We start from the raw sequence: 20578 nt of genomic DNA on the forward strand, positions 1-20578 counted from the left end.
GCCTGGACTATTCCGAGATATCATTTCTTACTTTTTGGCAGTGCCTGTACTACTCTATCTTTGGAAAAAACATCTGCTTCTAAGTGTTGGACTGGACTCTCAATCACATAGGATTACATTTCTTATCAATTTAGTATTTTGCAATACATAAATATTTACCTGTTACTGTCTTGGCACACAGTGTACCAAAAACAGCTTCATACAAAATATCTTTAATCATATTTCAAATGATCCCTTGATACTCTATGATATTCTATGATCTCTTGATATTATTCCATGATATTCTATTATGTAAGTGAATTATTATAATGTCTAGTTAACATATCGATGGAACAAACACCCTAAAATTAGAATTGCCGGCTAGAGTGATGTACGTATATTAACACTTTTATTATATTTTCAATTTGCAGTCCAGAGAAATTGAACTGTCTTACACCCTCACTTATCAGACATCTGACCCTTACCCACACCCTTATCTTCCCTTACCCCTCCATTTGCCTCTTAGCTAAAATGAAGTAGTCTCCAAAAAGAAATGTTTGAAGCTCAACAATTTTAATTTTTTTAATACTTTCCTATTTTTCCCTTGTGGCACGAAAATTAGTGGGCCTTGGGCTTTCAAACAGGTGGAGTAGTCTGGAGGGTGTATAATTGTTCTTGGTGAAACCATCAAGACCACATTTAGTTCTTCCTGCTCTACTTCCTCCAATTCAATTAGACTGTTTTTACCAGGGGGAGAATTTTCAAAGCATCAGATGAAGTGTTACCTCATGATTAATAATTCATGACAAGAAATGAAGATGGGAAAGGTAATAATGGCCTCCAAGCTGTTCTTCTCCACTATTCCCTTGTTCTCATTCACATAAAATGCTATGTCTCAGTCATTAAAACAAATATACAAAGTTTCACTGCTCCATTAAACCAAAGATCTGAATCAGGAATTCATAAGCTTTTTGAAGTCCTAAACCCCTCTGAAGAATCTTGTGAAAGCTCATGGAAAACACAAACAGTGACACATACAAATAAACTATATGTGTAATCCTCATCGGTTGGTCATCTCTACAAGATTATACAAGAACACCTTAGTAAGGAAAAAAAAAAAACATGGGCAAACAGACAGACAAAATGAAAAGATAGATAACTCAATAAGAAATTAAAAGAAAAATAGAGTATATAAAGGTTGTTTAACTTGCCTCTACTTTCTGTGTACCAAATGCAAATGGGCAGTGAAACAATGACTTTTTTTTTCAAGTGTGATTTATTTTGCTCTGCGGGCACTGTGTGAGGGAACCAGTGAGGTAGGTGAATATTACAAGAATCCATTATGGTAAATTCATATAGTTCATGGCAAATCAAATATTAAGAGGTTTGGGCATGGTTGGTGTTGAGATCTATTTATAAGACTACTATGGAGGCTGTAGTATTTTCTTGCCAAATGCTATCAGCCATAAAATGTTCAAGTCAGTGGATCACACCCACTACTTCATGCTCTGCTACTTGGCATTCCTCTAAGTTCTTCCTCAATTGTCATATATCCACAGGCCATAACAAGGGACAACAGTCAGCAGCAATTCAATTTCGACCTCCATCTGCTGGCAATAAGAACATAAGGGGGAAATTAATGTACATGAACATACTTGTCATTATAATAGCCCAAATTGTTTTTATAGTAGGAATTTATTCCAAGGAAATCAGAAAAATAATTGATATCCAAATTCCCAAACAGCAACTCACACGGTAGATGGCTAAATTAACTATCTCCATTTTTTTTTGAAGGCACAGAGATACTAAAAAATTGTCAGAGGTCACATAATGCTTTCAAGGTGAAGTATGGTTATCAGTAAAGCTCTCTGCAAATTAGTTTGGCATTCCTTAGAACTCTGATATCTAATATGCAAGCTAGATAGCACATTATAGCAGCAGTTAATTCAATTACATAAATATACAGCAAAATATTTGTGTTCTACTAATGAACATAGTATTTCACATTCAGTTTTATCCCTTTAATTTCCTTGCCTTACAACCAAACTTAAGAAATACAATTTTCCTAAAAAGTACTATGTCTGTCATTTTGGACAAATCACCTATTCCTCTATTTCTTCCTCTACAAAATGGAAATAATAAGTAGTAAATAACTCAAAGATTTGTTATGAGGAGTGAATTAAAAGTCTTATATAAGCATTCATGAAATAGGGATGCCAATATTTTAATTCTATATTTTTTACATATTGATAAATTCAAATCCATTGAGATGATATAGCTAAGTGGGTGAAAGAGCTGATAACAGCAAGTAGAAAAAGCCCTTCATTTCCTGCCATTTTCCATGTCCTGTGGAAACTACTGAATATTTCAAAAATTCTGGGATATAGTCAGTGTACTGGACAACTCTTACGAAGGAAACAGTCACAGCTAAGGTGATAAGTAGTCCAAGCAAGTCAATTTGCCTAAATGAAAGAAATTAGAGGTATCTTGCAGAAGTATTGAAGAGATCCCCAAGTACATCTCTTCAGGAATGGAGCATGTTTCCCAGAAATTAGTGGAGAGTATTACTGAGCAGCACAGAGTCAGTGTACTTACTGTATCAGCTAAAAGTCTTAACAAAATTATATATACCCCCACCAGCAGGGGAGAAGCCTTGTGAGTGTGCTTGATGCATGTGCTGAAGCCATGACACATGTGCTTCCCTCCTTCTCTCCCTTCCCCTTTCCTCTGAATTTCTCTCTTTCTCTATCCAAATAAAGAAATGATGTAAGTGCCAATGTAAAGTCATATATTACAGTATCAATAACTATCTGTTGTACTTGTTGTTGATGTATCTAGACTTTTTACTACCTATAGTAAATATTATTGCTATTATTATTTAAAAACTAAGAAACACTATCTCTTGCATAGCACATGGTGCTTTTTTATTGTTTATAAAGTCATATTTGGTACCAACAAGTAAAGGTGGAAAGATCACTAGTTAGCAATAACTGCTATAGTCTCTTTAACTCTGTGTGTGTGTGTGTGTGTGTTCTATCTTAAAAATACACACTACATACACACAGGGACACACACACACACACACACATCTTCTTCCATAAAGTCAGTGAGAACAATGATAATCAGTAGTCAAATGTTTAAGAACTGAAATTAGTCACAAATGTGCAACAATCTAAGGAATGTTTAGTCAAGAAAAAAAAAAAGTTGAAACTTAGTGAGAATATTGAGCTTTGTGGTAATTTAATTTGTCCTGTTCCCATCCCCTTTCTCCCAGCTCTATGGTAACCTTAAAAACCAATCACTTTGGAATCAGGATAATTGTCTTTTTAAAAAATTAGCAATCTAGTAGCCACTACAGAGAATGGATTTGGAACCCCCTAATAGACCATTCCCAGAGAATTATCATTATCTGACTTCTCATGGAGTTCCCTGAAAAAAAAAAAAAAAGTTGTTTTCTGGACTTGTCTTCATTTGAGCCAATTCAGAACAGACAAGGTGAGAAAAACCATAACCACAGGGCATTTGACAAAAACAAAGATAATTGCCTAGCATCATAGATGCCAACGGTAGCAATGAAACTTGGAATCAAAAAGAAAGAAAAATGTTTATGTTTTTAAGCAAATAAAGGGAATGTAATTTTCATAGAGGGCTTTGAGAAAATCTAACACATTTCTGGAAACATCCCCCTCCATCTGTATGTGAAGGGCAGTACACACCACTAATAGAGTTAAGGAAACCCTAAACTCTGCTGTGACTACACTTGAACCACTATGTGCAAGAAGTGAAAGGTAAGACACAATTATAAACCAGTGAAGTAGTGAGTGGACTCCCTTAGCAAACAATCAGAGGATTACTGGTTTAAGGACATTAAAGATATTTCTATATATCATTATCCAATCGTTATTTGACTATCAAGATAGCTAAACATAGAGGAGAATTTGTGACTTCATATAACCTACAATACTGATAGTACAAGACTTGTGGGTGGGGGAAATAGCATCGCTTTGCAAAGAGATTCTCAGGTTCTGGTAAAAAAAAAAAAGAAAGAAAGAAGGAAAAAGAAAGAAAGATATGAAAGGAAGGAAGGGAGGGAGGAAGGGGAGGAAAGAGGGAGGAAGAAAAGGAGAGAGAGGAATATAAGAAGAATAAGAAAAAAACAAAACCTGTATAGGGAACACATTAAACAATCAGATAACAACAATAAAAAATGAGGCATAGATATATTCAGCATTTGCAAGTCTATAGATCTAAACAAGTAACAAAGGGACATTACAAAAGAATGAAGCAGGAATCATAAGAACATAACTATCTATTTCATTATATGTAAAATTTGAATTGAAAAGTGCAACAAATATTGAACCAAGTAACTTTCCACATTTCTCTTGTTCTTCAAACTGGACTCCATAACAGAAACAAAAAGGAAGGTAGATAATGAAGGAAATGAGTCAACGATTGAATGAAACTGTTTAAACTTTAGGCAAACACTAAGTCTAAAGAAGAGGATATCCAGAAATCACGCCCATTCACTGTCACAGCAAAATCAATAAAATATCTAGGAATAAACCTGACCAAACAAGTGAAAGATTTGTATGCTGAAAACTATGAGTCACTATTCAAAGAAGCAGAAAATGATAGAAATGGAAAGATATCCCATGCTTATGAATTGGAAGAATTAATATCATCAAAATAAAAATTCTCCCCAGAGCCATATACAAATTTAATGTGATACTCATCAAAGTCCCACCAAGTTTCTTTAAGAGACTAGAACAAAAATTACAATCATTTATCTGGAACCAGAAAACTATTTAAACCAATGCCAGCAGCTCAGCCTTCCAGAAACAGTGGAATAACCTATCCATATCTACACTTGTGCAGAACTGAGCTCAGTACATACATCCTGATTTTCCTTGAACTCATAGACCAAATGAAATCTTTTTATTTGAAGTTAAGCAAAAATAAAATCTCACCTTATAAAAGTAACTTACAACAAAAACCTATACTGCAAAAGCATATTTTCTTTCCATAATTAGAATTAAGCCATCACAGAAAAAGTCATTTTGTTGCTCTCTATTATTGTAAGAAGATATTACTGAGTATTTTCATCTTAGCATTTTATAGTACTTGACACAAGGTACATTTAACTATAAGTTGAATGGATGAAGAAATAATTTGATTAAAAAGCCAAACTAGGATAAAGGAGGGACACTGCTGATGGTGTTTGAATCAGTGTGGAGTGAAATGTATTTTTTGCAAAGCAATACTAAGTTGGTTTTGCTTTTTGTCTACAACCAAAAACGTAGGTTTTAACAAGGCAAATATGACTTTAAAAACATTTCCTGGTCCTAAATTGTACTGGTAGTAAGCTGCCTTTTGAGTACAAAAATAACAGGGGCAAGTCTCAAGTTGAAGAAGATACGACACCTTTCTGGAAATTTTGAAATCAGCCACAGTCATAGAATAGTGTGAATGAGAGGTCAATAGCCATGTAGCAAAAGAGTGAATGTTGACTAGCTTAGAGAGAGCATAAAATGTAAATTTAACCTAGAATACAGTATAGATGCACATGTAGTATATATTATTGTATCCTTATTGTATTCCTGTATTTTTGTATATAATTATAATGTTAGATATATAATAATATTTCTGTTTGCTTTTATTTTCAAAATACTCAAGACTTCAGTGGTTAGAGAAGCAGCAAGACTGCCGAAGGGAGAGAATATTAGCTTTTGGAACTCTTTTAGCTGTTGTCTTAATACTGGTGTGAAAAATATTGCATAGTCACTAGTCCCAAAATAAAGAAATTAAAAAAAAAAACAACTTAGAAAAATGTTATCAGATCTCATTTTTTCTGTCATATTGCAAATCTACTAATAACTTTAAAAATAATTTAAATGTTATTTACTTTCATAAATAAATAATAAATAATGAATAGTTATTGTATTATTATTTTATTGGAGAGAGATAAAGAGAAACTGAGATGAAAGAGGGAGCTAGGGAGACAGGAATAGAAAGACACCTCTCTATTGCTTCATCCTTGCCGTGGGGACAGGGGACCTGAAGCCTGGTTTTCCTTCACTGTAACATGTGCGCTCAACTGAATTAGCTGCCCCTGCGCTTGCTTTTTTGGTTTTTGTTCAGTGCCCAATGAGGCATTTCCTTTAGTTGCCCACTTTGTTGATAAAAGTACTTAACTAGATCTCTTAGGAAGCTGCCTTGGAGGTAAGCTTGAGTTTCTTTGGAATGTAAAATCTGAAACAATGTCTTGTATGCAAATTGTCTGAATAGAGGTTGGGGGTGGGAGAAACAAAGTCAAAGTATGAAAATACTTGTTTAGTAAACCATGGAAGACCAAAGGGCTCACTGTTAACTTAAACATTTAAAGAACATAGAAATAGCTGAAATAGTTCCTAATATTAATTCAGGGAACAACCTAAGAGAATTATTTGCACATTCACCATGTCTCTATTAAGATATGACCCTGAGGACACTCACTGTTTTGCAACTTTTGGTTTCACAGCAGGTTTCTCTCACCAACTTCTGTAAGATGAGAGAAGTCCAGACAGAAAGATAAATACATTAAAATACTACATCTTGAGCCAGGTGGCGGTTGGCACACTGGGTTAAGCACGTGTTACCGTGTGCAAGGACCTGGGTTTGAGCTCCCACTGATGGTTTAGGAGTGTTGAAGTAGGTCTGCAGGTGTCTATCTCTCTCCTCCTCCCTTCTTCAAATTCTCTTTGTCCTATCAAACAAAACAGAAAATATAAAAGGGGAAAAAAAACACCCATAGGGAGTGATGGATTTATAGTGCTGACACCCAGCTACAGTGATAACCCTGGTGGCAAAAAGAAAAAAATAAAGTAAATCAGATCTTCACTTGAACAAAACAGTCAGTGCAAAGTGGGTAGAAATTAGGTTCAAAGATACTGTCTATGGGCCCACTAAGATAGCTTACTTGGAAAAGATGTCCACTTTGCCATGCACATGACCCATGTTCTAGCCTTCACCCCACTGTAACACCATCCCCAGTCTGCTCTGGAGGAAAGATTCTGGACTACAATTCCTGCCCCTCTATCTCTCTATCCCACTGTCTCTGCACTAGTTTATCTCTCTCTATCTGCAAAGTTCACCTGGAGCAGCAACACTCTGATGTAACAATAACAACAAATAATAAAAGAAGCTGTGGCAATGATGAGTGAAATCAGAGGTGAGACTGATCAGATATTACGCAGAACAAAGTCGTATTTGGACTACATTGATAAGTCTTCCATATCCTACAAGCCTTGTAACACATGATTAGTTCCCTTGTATACAATTCTAATGTCATCAACTTATCCTTTGTTTACAATACTGTAACATTTCAGGATTTCAGCCTCAGCTTTCTGTAGGTTTATATGTCTTACTACATCTACCACCAACGTTCTAGGATCATCACAGAAACCAAATGACTCCTATCGTCACCTTTCTCCCAATAAATGTTCCCTTTCATTCTGGTAATCACATTCATTTTATTCTATAGAAAAGAGGAAGTGAGTGGGAAGGGAGAGATAGGCACTTCACCATTTGTGAAGCTTCCCCATTGCAGGTAAGAAGTAGGGGGCCTTGAACCTGTGAACTTGCACAGAGCAGCCACCCAACCTCAACCATCCTATTATCTCACAAAGTCTATAAGCAGGTTTATTGTGTCTTAAAAGATTTTTTCTTTATTAACTGTATTTATTTATTGGATAATGACAGCAAGAAATAGAGAGGAAAGAGGGGTAATAGAGAGGGGGAGACACCTGCAGCGCTGCTTCACCACTTGTGAAGGGGACTAGGAGCTCAAACCTGGGTCCTTGTGCACTGTGACATGTGCACTCAAGCAGGTGCACCACCATCTGGTCCCTACTTAAAAAGTTTTTTTTGTACTTTGTTTATTATGATTTAAAAGATTGATATTTGCTTTTCACTTCCTGTCCTTCACTTTACTTGACACAACCACCTTAAGTTTCATCAGTGTTACTGCAAACAGGAATTATTTCATTTTCTCCAAGCTGAGTATTAGTCTATTTAATATATATACCTACAGCTTTTTATTCAGTCACCTATCAGTGGGCACTTAGAATGATTCCTTGTTTTGTCTATTATGAGCAATGTTGCTGTTATGAACATAGGGATGTAATTATCTTTTTGAATTAACATTTTCATATCCTTTAGACAAGCTTAACAGTGCCATTGCTGGCCTACCTTTGACTTTTTATTCCAGTGGTTGGATAGACCCTGAATTGAAGAGAAATATCTAGAGGAGAGAACAGTAGAAGACTATTTCTGAACATCTGTTTTGAAAGCTGCTTAACAAATTTAGACATTTAACAATTTCTAAAAACATTTGTTTTAAAAATAAGTAGACGGAAAAAAAAAAGAAGTGAATAGATCAAAGGACATTAAGAGCAAGAGAAAGGACAGACATACAAAACACTACAAAGTCTCTATCTTAGCATTTAAAGTCCTTATATATTAAATAGGAAACTGACTTCATTGTATTCATTTTGATAGATAAAAGCAACTGAAGACTAATTTCAACTTGCTAAAAGATAAGCCTTTGTAATATATATCTAAAAAGAACGTAGACCCTTTGTGAGATATTCAAAATATGATGGTTGAGGCTGGGTGGCTGCTCTGTGCAAGTTCGCAGGTTCAAACCCTCCTACTGGTTAGAGTGTAGCAGATGCACTGGCTCAGTGACCAGAGTCTGATACTTTTAAGATTGTTCCAGTGTTGAGTTAGTCAAATCTACAACAACTTTGGTGAAAACAGAGGCATGCAGCCCTACTTTTAAATTTGTTTCCCATAAGAAATAATATTTCTTCCATGCAAAGGAATGTCAGCAGGACATGCCTGCTAAAAAGTATTCTCGGAATATGTCTGTTTACTGTGTCTCACTGAGGGCATAAATCCATATCTCAGTGGAAAAGAACATATGGAGCCTGAAGAAAGAAGGGGAATATATTGGTTTAAAAACAACTCATTAAGACTGATGACTGGGACCAGAAATATCTTTCACCTTTACACTACAACATTTCAAATTAGCTTCTAATTGATATAAAGTAGAAAATTTAAAAATAGTTTTATTGCCCCAGAAATTACTTGTGATGCTGCTTCTGTGACAAGGAGGATCTAGACAAAAATGGCTCAGAACATATCGGCATAGCCAAGATAAAGTTTATTAATGCAGTTTCAAAGCAAAGTGCAGGTATCCACCCATGTGTCTGATTCATACGTCTTCCATTCTAGCTCTCAAAACTATATGAAGCTAAGCATAAATAGCTATTAATCTAAAGTCAAGTTCCTCTAAAGAAGAGACAAACGTAGCCTAATTAGTCAATGAGTTGCTCTTTATTACGATCCCACATTGTGGTGATATTGTGAAGAAAAAAGTGATAGCTTATCTCAGGCAATGACACTGCCCTCTCCTGTAACCTAGCCTAGAAAACTCAGTTATATTTAACTCCTTTCTTTTCTTTGCCATTATAATTAATCTGATTCTAACATGTCAATTCTACTTCCTAAGTACCTTCAAAAACCTCATCTGCTCTCCAAACCCAATACAACTTTCCTTTTCAGGACTTTATTACTTCCTCCCAGGATTATTAAAATAGCCTCCTATCTGTCCATCATCAGTCAACCATCCACATTATTGCCGATAGTGTGTAAGTACCTCACTCTTGCATTTGAAAGTCTTAACCACCTACAAAATGAGGGCTTGGCTTATATCACTTCTCAGTCCCTGTCCCTCTTATACATTCTGGATTTGTTTCTCTCTGTAAACATTTATGTAATGACAAACAATTCCCAAACAACTCTGTAGTTAAATAAATATATGTGTCTTGGCATATGGTAATTTTCCTAAATTTCTGAACTGATGTTGGTGTCTGTGCCTGTCTGTCTATTCATCTATTAATCAATACAAATTTCACAAAGAAAAGAATCAGGTTAAGTTGTAAAAATATACAACATTATTGAAAGCATACTATTGGGGAAAATTGCTTTTGATAATTGCCTCTGACATTTGTGCATCACTTTAGAGACCTGGTGAAAGGATTAGTAGCAGGTAGATAGTTCACCTGGTGGTGCACAGACACTGACATATGTGTGAGCCCTGAAGTTCAAGATCTTGGACAGTGCCCAATGGACAACACCAGTACAACTCCATGGATGGAAAAGTAGTGCTGTGGTTTCTCTCTTTCTGTGTATGTTTTCCCTTTCTCTTCTAGCTCTAGCCCATTTTCAAAAAGTAAGGGTGGCAAAAGGTGAATAAGGGCAAGAGACTGGCATACTTTAACAATGAATCTTTAGTCACTACCAAGCCACCCCATCAGTTGGGGCCCTATTCAGGGAGTCCTGAGATTCCCAAATAGACGTGATGGGCCTAGACCTCTAATAGATCCCTCTTTCCATTGTTACTGATCATCTCTAACAGGAAAATCACAATAGGCCCCTTTGTGGGCCCCCATAGGACCTTGCCCTCATTGTGAATTAACAATGGCAGAGAATGTCCCATTTTCTGAAGGGAGGCTGGACAGCATATTCTTTGTTCCACTTAAGGAAGATGGGTACTGATATTGGGGCAGCTTGAAGCATTCCTACTCATGACCACAGAATGTGAGCTCAGATCTACAGGGATGCCAAGGTCATACAGTCTCCTAAGCTGAATAGGAGGCCCAGATCAGATCCAATTGATGGGGTTTACAATCAACAATATTTATACACCTTTCCCATATTTGGGAGCTACTTTCTCCCCTGATCCAGCTTTCTGGTCCTTTTTCCAGTCATGCCATCATCTCCCCAGACAATAACTTGGATGCACCTATATATCAGATGTCAGGCTCAGAAAAAAAAAAAAGAAAGAAAAAGAAAAACTAGTATACTAATTTCTTTGGAATATAAATAAATAATATTCCTCACTATCTACACAATGGAGATAGTCAACTCTTCATCTGAACTATTCCAGCTTTTACATTCATGATTAGTCAACAATTTGTTTGACTCTATATATTAACTCTTTTTTTAGCCAGCAGGTTCCAGATGCTAACATGATGACAACTGGACTTCCCTGGGCAGACGACCCCACCGATGTGGCCTGGAGCCCCACTTCTGTGGGGGCCGTTTCTCCTCTGTGCATCTGCTGGCAACCATGGTGGAGGGAGGGGAGACGGGCCACCTTGGGGGTCCTGGGAACCCTGGTGACAAGAGAGAGTATGTGGAGAGGAATCAGGACCTCCTCTAGGAGAAGCTTCAGAGAGACGACTCGTTTATTTTGGGACAAAGGTAGGTAGATTTTCCCAAGGGTTAGAAAAAGGTTATGGTAATCATTGAGCCACACACACAATCCAGAGTTAAGTCTTGACCTATCAGGTGTTTGTTCACTACCAGGAAGTTACCATATAAGGTCTGGTCATGAGCTCACCATGCATAGGCAGGCTTCTCTTTAAAGGTGAATCATGAGCATCTCAGGGCAGCGGGGGAGGCGGCAGTTAAGCAAAACCAGGATATTTGCAGTGGATTTTAGTTGGCCATATATGGTAACTTATGACCTTTGTTCAAAGGGAATGAGGAAACATATGCGAGGAAGTTCATGGTCTGGAAAACTCCATCCACCATAAGGTCATGGGATCAAGTGAGGATCTGTCTACTGCCTCTCTTGTGAGGAGATTGCTCAGGGTCGAATCTTTCAGACCTTCATGGAGATGATGGCCTGGATTTCCCAGACAGTGGGCCTTTCCCCACATGCTTCCCCAGAACCCTGCCCCACTAAGGGAGAGAGACAGGCTGGGAGTATGGATTGACCTGTCAATACCCACGTTCAGTGGGGAAAGCAATTCCAAAAAAAAAAAGACCTTCTACCTTCTGTACCCCATAATGACCTGGGGTCCATACTCCCAGAGGGATAAAGAATAGGAAAGCTATCAGGAGAGGAGATGCTATATGGAGTTCTGGTGGTGGAAACTGTGTGGAGTTGTACCCTTCTTATCCTATGGTTTTTGTCAGTGTTTCCTTTTTACAAATAAAAATAAGTAAATAAATAATAATAATAAAGCAATGAAAAAATTAGACTTCGAAGGTTGCTCAGTGGAACATAACATGCAAGAGAGACTGGGTTCATTCTTTTATGCCATATTTAAAAAGAGAGGAATGACAATTATAGTAAAATTTATTATAATCCAATTTTTCAGAGATTATAAATATTAACATGTAAGTTAGTTTTGTTATATCTCCTCTTTAAATACACAAATAAAATATTTAAAAATCAAAATTCTGTGTCATAGAAAACTTTTCACTTACTTTGTTAACTATATTTTATGTACATGCTTCTGGTTAGGATGTAAATAGGTCCAGTCTTTGTGGAAACAGTATGGATATTTCTCAGAACACTAGGATTCAGCAATCTCTCTCCTGGGAATTTATCTAAAGGAAACAAAAATACCTATCCAAAAAGATCTGTGTACACTTTTGTTCATAGAAGCACAATTTTAATAGTCATAATTTAGAAGCAACCTGGATGCCCAATGACAGATGAGTGACTAAGAAATTAGTGGTATGGGGGTCCAGCAGTAGTGCAGCAGGTTAAGTGCATATGGCACGAAGTACAGGGGCCAGCATAAAGATCCAGGTTCGAGCCCCTGTCTCCGCACCTGCAGGGGGGTCGCTTCACAAGTAGCTATTTTTTTGTGGGCCAGTGAAATAGTTCATTTGAATACTATGCTTCTTTGCTATGTTCATAACCCAGGTTCAAGCCTGGCCCCTACAGCAGGTAAGAAAATGTTGATGCTGTGGTCTCTTTCAATTTCTCTCTCCCTGTCCCCCTCCCCTCCTCCTCCCCCTCTCCCTCTCCCACTATTTCTCCTCTGTCTAAAAGAAGGAGGAAGAGGAAAATAAGTTATTATTGCCATGGTATAATTAGATTTAATTTTCGTTGCTGAAGAAATTAAGCATTTTGTCCTAAGGACATCCCCCATTTGTTTTGTCTCTATTATAAATTACCTATTCATACATTTGGCCCATTTTTCCATAAAGGTATGAGGTGACATATATTTTGTCAGCAGGTTTCAACACACTTGGGGGAAAGATATATTCGTGGAACACGCCTTTGAACCTGCACTCAAAAAAGCACAGATAGAGGTTAGTGGTGAATAAAGCAAACGCTTTTGCTTAATGACACAGGTGGGGAAATTCTGTAGAACATGTTTTTCTAGAAAATAAAATATCTGTGACTCACAATGTAGGTGTACTTACAAATCTGCTTCAAAAGTGCTTTCATAGAAGGAGCTGTTGGAAGCATCATATAAATATCTGCCTTTTGTATCACAACATTTCTTTAGAAGGATGTGTATAATAGGTCTTTCAAGCCTAAATTTAGGAGTTGATGATAAGAAAAATATCAGAGGAGTTGGAAACTTCAGAGTCATCCTTGACATGTCCCCTAGCCAAATTGCTCACCAATTCCTGTTCATTTTTTTTTTTCCTGAGCATCAATCCAATAAAACCCCCTGGGTCTGTCCCCTTTGTCACTGTCTCAATTTGAGCCTTGTAACATCTCACCAGGACTATTGCAGCAGTTCAAAGTAGCTCCCAATTAGTATCTAGTCTTAGAGTTCTGTAAGAGTTATATCAATAGGTAAGCATCACTTTTTCTCTTAAAAGAACTAGTGAAAGCTCATCAGAGCACATGCAGTCATTAAAAAGTCACATGTAGTTCTATCTAACCTGGAACATTAAAAGTTGAAATCCCCACATGCATTCTTTCGGTTGCTCCATTTAAACAAAAAAATGGAAAGGTCTGGAAATGTATGTGTAAATCTTTTGCTCAAAGTGCAATATACTTCTTCAATATAGCTTCTCGGGTTTTTAAATTTTTGTCTGAGATAAAACTTTTTTAAATTTCTTTATTGGGAAATTAATGTTTTACATTCAACAGTAAATATAATAGTTTGTACATGCATAACATTTCTCAGTTTTCCATATCCCCACTAGGTTCTCTGTCATGAGATAAAGCTTTTAATGGTTGCTTGATGTGCTCTTATGTGGAAATGTTGTCATTTCCAGTATTTAGCTACAACTAGCAATGTCACCATAAGTATATTTTTCTTTTAATATTTTAAAATATTTTAGATTATTGTGTTTTATTCAAAATTTCTTATATTTTTAACTTTTATTGTTGCATTTATTATTGTTGTTGCTATTGTTGATGTCATTGTTGTTAGATAGGACAGAGAGAAATGGAGAGAGGAGGGGAAGACAGAAATGGGGAGAGAAAGATAGACCTGCAGACCTGCTTCACAACCTGTGAAGTGACTCCCCTGCATGTGGGGAGAGAGGGGGCTCAAACTGGGATCCATACAAGGTCCTTGCGCTCAGGCTACATGTGCTTAACCCACTGCGCTACCGCCTGACCCTCCCTTATTTTTTATGTATTTATTTTTTTACTAGATTTCTGCTCACCTCTGGATTATGTTGGTGCCATGAATTGAATCTTGGCCATTAGACTTTAATACATGATTTTTTTGTTTGTTTTTTGCATAACCACTATGCTATTTCACTGCTGTCACCAATACTTCTGTAGCCAAATCTGACGTCAACTTCACTCTTTCTCTACACATGGACTTCTCTCCCTTTCTGGAAGCTAATAGAATTTGCTTCTGTCTTTGATATCCCTTATGTGAGACTTCCCTTATTTCTCTTGTTGGGTTCTCTGAAATGTATTGTTAAGTCTAAAATCTTTCACTTTTAAAAATCTATGGACACACTGCTTTACATTTTTTATTATATATATTTTTCTTTTGTGAAAAGAGCACTTTTATTTCTATCTTTGGTAACTCTTAGCTTTTTTTATGCTCTTCCTCTTCATTTTGCTCTGCTTCCTTCCAGATGTTCCTCAATCTGAACTTTTCATTTATCCCTAACCCAGTTGCCAATTACACAAATATTTGTAACACTTTTTTTATGCTGTTCATTTATACATTTCATTGTTATTTTTTATATTTATTTTCCCTTTTGTTGCCCTTGGTGTTTTTTATTGTTGCAGTTATTATTGTTGTTGTTATTGATGTTGTCATTGTTAGATAGAACAGAGAGAAATGAAGAGAGGAGGGGAAGACAGAGAGGGGGAGAGAAAGCTAGACACCTGCATAACTGCTTCACTGCCTGTGAAGCGACTCCCCTGCAGATGGGGAGTGGGGGCTCAAACCGGAATCCTTAAGACAGTCCTTGCACTTTGCTCCACCTGCACTTAACCCACTGCGCTACTGCCTGACTCCCTCATTGTTATTAATTAATGAGATAGGGAGAGGACCAGAACATCACTCACATATGCAGTGTTGGGGATTAAGTTCAGAAGGTCAATTTACATAGGCCTTAATGTTAGACAGCTTAATAGCTACATATTCAACTATATGAAAGCTTTACTTTCAGAGAACTCATTGTCTCTACTTTGGTGTGTGTCTACAAAGAAGTTGTCCAGAAATACATTTTCTGTGGTGCCGACTTCTCAATCTGGTAAGAGCGTGCCCTGAAAGAGTTCAAGAATTAAAATCCTTGGCTCATTGCTAGTTTAGTTAGACTATGTTTACTTTAATAGAAAGATAAGTAAAAATATTGGGTCAACATGTCAACTCTTGCTGATTCCTCTTTTCAGCACATTCTACTTTTATTATTTATCTGTGCACCTGAATGAACTTTTAAACTGTGAATTACTTTTGATACAGACTAAGTCTTAACATTTGTTTTATTATTAGAGGCTTATGGCTACACCATAACTCAGTGCAGAATCAATGGATGAATTCTAAGAAACAGATCCTAACTGGAAGTGGAAAACTCTTGAATCATTTTCAAAAGTATTTATCATTTTTATTTTGCAAAAAACGTAAACTTCAGAGAAGATAAGTAATGTTTCCAATGCCCAGCTAAGATTTCAATTGCTATCTACGTCTAGAGTTGAGGATCAAAATTGAGGGGTACAACACCACACAATTCCCACCACCAGGTCTCTATATCCCCTCCCCTCCCCTGATAGCTTTCCCATTCTTTATCCCTCTGGGAGTATGGACCCCAGGGATGACACAATTTTAGCAGGTTCTTAAATGTTAAGTGACAAAGTGACATTGAAAGATAATGTTCCAGTGGAGGGGATGGGATGCAGAGTTTGTCAATTACGGTGCACAAAGACCCAGGCTCAAGCCCTCAGTCCCCAATTTTTTTATTTTAAAAAATAAATTATCATTTTTAAATAGTAATTTTTAAAAAATATTATCTTTATTTAGTTATTAGGTAGAGACAGGCAGACATCGAGAGGAACATGGAGACAGAGAGGGAGGCAAACAGAGAGAAACCTGAAGCACGATTTCAGCATATGAGAAACCAAGGGGAAAGCTTCATGAGCAGTGAAGCCGTGCAACTGATGTTTTTCTTTCTTTTTCAATTTGTCTGTGTCTCTATCCAAAACAAAATAAATAAATAAATAAATAAATAAAAATTCAAGTCTTAAAACACAAAGTTTATAAAAAGTAAATTGTTGGTATGCTTCTAGTTCTGCTTCTGGGATCCCTTCTGTTACATTGCTTGATGTTGTGGTCTATTTACATGGTCATTCTGTTACATTGGTTTGGTCTCACCCCCCCCCCCAGGTTTGTTTAGCCCTAGCCTTTTAAGGCTTCTTGCTTCTCCCCGCCCCCATCGGGGATATTTCCTGAGTTCCAGATGCCGTGGGGGGGGGGGGGCAGGACAGATTTGTGTGGTGATTAGTTTTTTGAACTGTTTGCTTGTGTATAAAGAAATACTGCTTCTCTGCTCAGCCATGTGTCCCTGGTCTCAGTCTCCCGCCCGCAAAGCTAGCCCGGCATACTGGCGCCCCGAACTTTGACGACAATAAATATTTTGAAAATACATTTAACTTATTTCCCATTTTCTCATTTAAATGAACATGAGTGGGAGAATTAACCAATAAAGAGGGTCCTATTTTTATTTGAGAAGACATTATTTCTAGCTAAATATAATCCATTATTTGTGAGGTATGACATTCACCATTTCAGTTATGTACTGATTACCTCAGACTAGAAAGATAAAACTATACTATTTATGAGAAATAATCTGGGAATGTTTGTTCTATAATAACCTTGCTGAGAGAATTTTATATTAAAAGAAGACTTGAAGGTATTCATAACCCTACAACATGGTTGTATATATATATATATATATATATATATATATATATATATATATATACTGCTCTATTTCAGAATGCTCTAAAGTTCACAGTCTTTTACTCCTTCATGAGAAGGGGGTAAGGTAGGCAGATAATTTTAAGTGTGTGTAGAAGGATTCAGACAAATGTTACTTCAGGTACTGGTTTAAACTATGTATGCATACCATTTGATTCTGCAGTTAACTTTGGAAATTTTAAACACAGAATCAATGAAAAAAATATGATGAACTAGCTTTATGATCTTGCCATCTTCATGAAAAAAATCTTCATTGGTCCAGCTTCAAAACACATGTTGACTTTCAGAATTTGGGTATATAAGTATGGTTAAAGGGTGACTATACAATACCAAAATAACCTTGCAAGGTCAAGTTTTCAACTTTCTTCATCATGAACTAACTAATAGTCGACCAGTCTAAGAAGGTAGATCACCCAGGACCCTGATCTGCCCTGACATGCTCTTGTTATTTCAGGCATGGAGACACAGTCCAAGGTAAATGTCACTGATATGTATTTCTCTAAAGCTGAATAAAAACAAAGGCAGAGCTTATTGATTTTTTAAAAATTAATTTCTTTCTGCCAGACTTCATTTAGGCCCATTGCCTACGTTCTTTGAGAACACCTGGACAAGCAGGAATTTCACTGCTGATTTACAGCATGAGAAAACCAAACTATAAGGAGCCAAATTCTCCTTGTCATTCAACAGAAGAAGACAGAAATCTTTAAGAGAGCCATAGTGATCATTCAAACTGCTAAGAGGAGTAAATAATTTATCCAGGGAAACATCCCAGAGGTTCAAGACCTGCACAATCTGATTTCAGAGATCCTTCTGGAGTTAGACATTCTCATTGTTTGAAAAGTGTTTGTTTTACTGGCAAATTCCCATGCCCTCTTTGCATTGTAATTGGCTATTTTATTAATTTTTTTCATGCATTTTGGCAGAGTATATGTCAGTATTCCTTAAATGGGAAGTGGAATCTTATTCACTTGGATTCCTTTTCTGAAGAGTATAATCTAAGATTAAACCCCGAGTGACTGTGCCCCAACATGCTATCCTACTATTGAAAAGCTTCTGCAAAAAAATACTTAGGATCTTATGAAAATATTTAGTCATGGGTATTTTGACGTAGGTACAAAATGTTCTGCAGGTTCCAAATGTTCTAGATACCAACCATGTCTCAACATGAAAGACAAGAAGAAAAGGTCACTTAAAAGAGAATACAGCTGCAATTGAGAAGCTTTTGTCACATAGTCTGATTTTGATAAGCATTATAAAATTAGGCTTTGAACCCCTGGCCTTCCACATGCTCAAAGGAGCCACTCCGATTAGAAGAAATGAAAATGAAATGTACCAGGCACAAATCACGTCACTTTTGAATAAGGGAAGGGATGATTTAGTTTGCTTATGAGCAAATGACCCTGGAAATGCTGTGACTCTTCTAATTCTTTGGCCAGAACCCTCAGAGTGGAAAATAAGCAAAATCATAAGGAGCTTGATACACTGAAACTGCTAACTTGTGGCATGTATATTATAAAAATTGACTGTGTATCTTTAAAGCCAAGGTGTTTTATTTTTATGAAGAGTTAAATTTATTAGTCTCAGCTTCTCTCTCCCACAAGAAAACGGTTTTAAATAGCTGAGCTACAATATTACAATACTCAAAAGATGACCCATGTCTAGTTGCTATGCAGGCGACCCTATTGCTGTACAAATGTATGGTAACCAACTGAAATTGTTTTGTGCTAGAGAACAGATAAATGGCATGGATTGAAATTATGGTAAATTTAAATTGATGGCCTAATTAGTATTATCTCTTTTTGTATTCATTGTAAGAAAAATTATCCAGGAGGAACTCATTTTGCATTAATGTTGATATAAAGTGTAATTCTCCGGGATTTTCATTGTAATTTGGCATTAATTAATGCATCATTATTTTAAAGTGTTAATTAAATTGTTACAGAAAGGGACATCTGCAATGGCTCAGAAAGAAAATCACATGAACAATTAGTTTTGTATGGGTCTGTGGCAAAGAATCTGAGATCACATGCATGGCAGCAACAAGAAGGCAAAGGTAAATGCAAGATGTGAAGAGCTGTGCTCTTGACAATACAGGGCCACTTCTTTCACATCTTTCATTGTGTTACTATGAAGAATGGGAGGTCTCGAAATCACTCGCTATTTATTCGATGCCTAGGACAGAAGGAATATCATCAGGACTATATTGTTGCTTTTTTTTTCCTTTATTTGATTTTTTTTTTTCTTGGTAGTTTATCAAAAGTCAAAGACCAGGCCAGTAAGAGAGAACAACAAACCCCTTTCTTTATAGTGTTTTGTACAGATGTCAGAAACAGACCTCTGTAGAAGACTACTTGAGTATTTTGGCTGGTAATAAACACTACACAAAAATGTGACAAATCAAAGGGAGAGAATCTATGGTGATCCCTTTACACAGTGGACCATCATTGTTAAAGCATCTGGAAGTTATTGAATGTTATAGTGGCTTAAGATATATAATTCCAAGAAAATTCCACCATGATTTCATATATCAAGGAATCACGATGATCAAATAGCAATGTGGGTTGGCAATTTGATTCAATGGAGCTAGCGATTAGACATGAATATATAAAAGAGACACCAAACACTCTTGTCACCATGGTCTCATATGAAAAAGAAATTAAAGGGGCAAAATTATCCTATTTTGGTCCCCCTGGGGCATTACTGGATGAGCATTCTTTCGTAAATCAAGATCTCCATTGGAAGAGTAGGAGAGGATTCACCTCTTACTATGTAAAGCTATAAAGTCCTTAAACTGGTTCTATTCTTTTCTTCAGCAATAAGAATTGAATATTAACCATAATGATCATCTCTAATTTCTTAGATTATGAACATAAATGGCAAAGTCGGAGTTCCTACAAGAAATTAGAAGTCAAATATTTCCTATTCATAAAATGATACGTTGAACAGAAAATGTTAGGAACATTCCATGCTACTGTGACTGTGACAATTGTTAAGTGAATGAGCATTTACTCTCTCTCTCTCTCTCTCTCTGGCTCAGTGTCTGCACTACCAATTCACTGCTTCAGGCAGGACAGAGAGAAATTGAGACAGGAGGACTAGATAGACACCTGCAGGCCTGCTTCACCAATTGCAAGGCAACATCATCTACAGGTGGGAAGCCAGGGGCTGAAACCCAGATCTTTGAGCTGGTCCTTGTACTTTGCACCGTATGTGTTTAACCTGGTGCGTCATGGCTTGCCAACCCCCCCCCCACACACACACACACCTACCTCCATTTATTGCCCTTTCTATGGAGATATAAACTGGTTGCAATCTTTCTTGAGTGTTTTGTGCAACTTGTAGCCTGA

The 20578-nt window shown here is 36.7% G+C and overlaps 1 long non-coding RNA gene across 3 annotated transcripts in view; it reads right to left on the reverse strand.

Moving 5' to 3' along the window:
* Window positions 1–825: 825 nt before the first annotated feature.
* The window catches only part of LOC132541439 (uncharacterized), a 39139-nt gene continuing 19386 nt past the window's right edge, over window positions 826–20578 (reverse strand). The window contains exons 4-7 of one of the 3 annotated variants that reach the window (XR_009552651.1): window positions 13252–13365; window positions 13000–13111; window positions 12301–12423; window positions 826–1589 (exon numbers count right to left, since the gene is read on the reverse strand). This is a non-coding gene — a long non-coding RNA (uncharacterized LOC132541439). Of the gene's footprint in view, window positions 1590–12300; window positions 12443–12999; window positions 13112–13251; window positions 13366–20578 lie in introns of all 3 variants that reach the window. The other 2 variants (XR_009552649.1, XR_009552650.1) reach the window with 2 other exon arrangements.

This window comes from Erinaceus europaeus, chromosome 11 (genome assembly GCF_950295315.1).
Source record: "Erinaceus europaeus chromosome 11, mEriEur2.1, whole genome shotgun sequence".
Lineage (NCBI taxonomy): Eukaryota > Metazoa > Chordata > Mammalia > Eulipotyphla > Erinaceidae > Erinaceus > Erinaceus europaeus.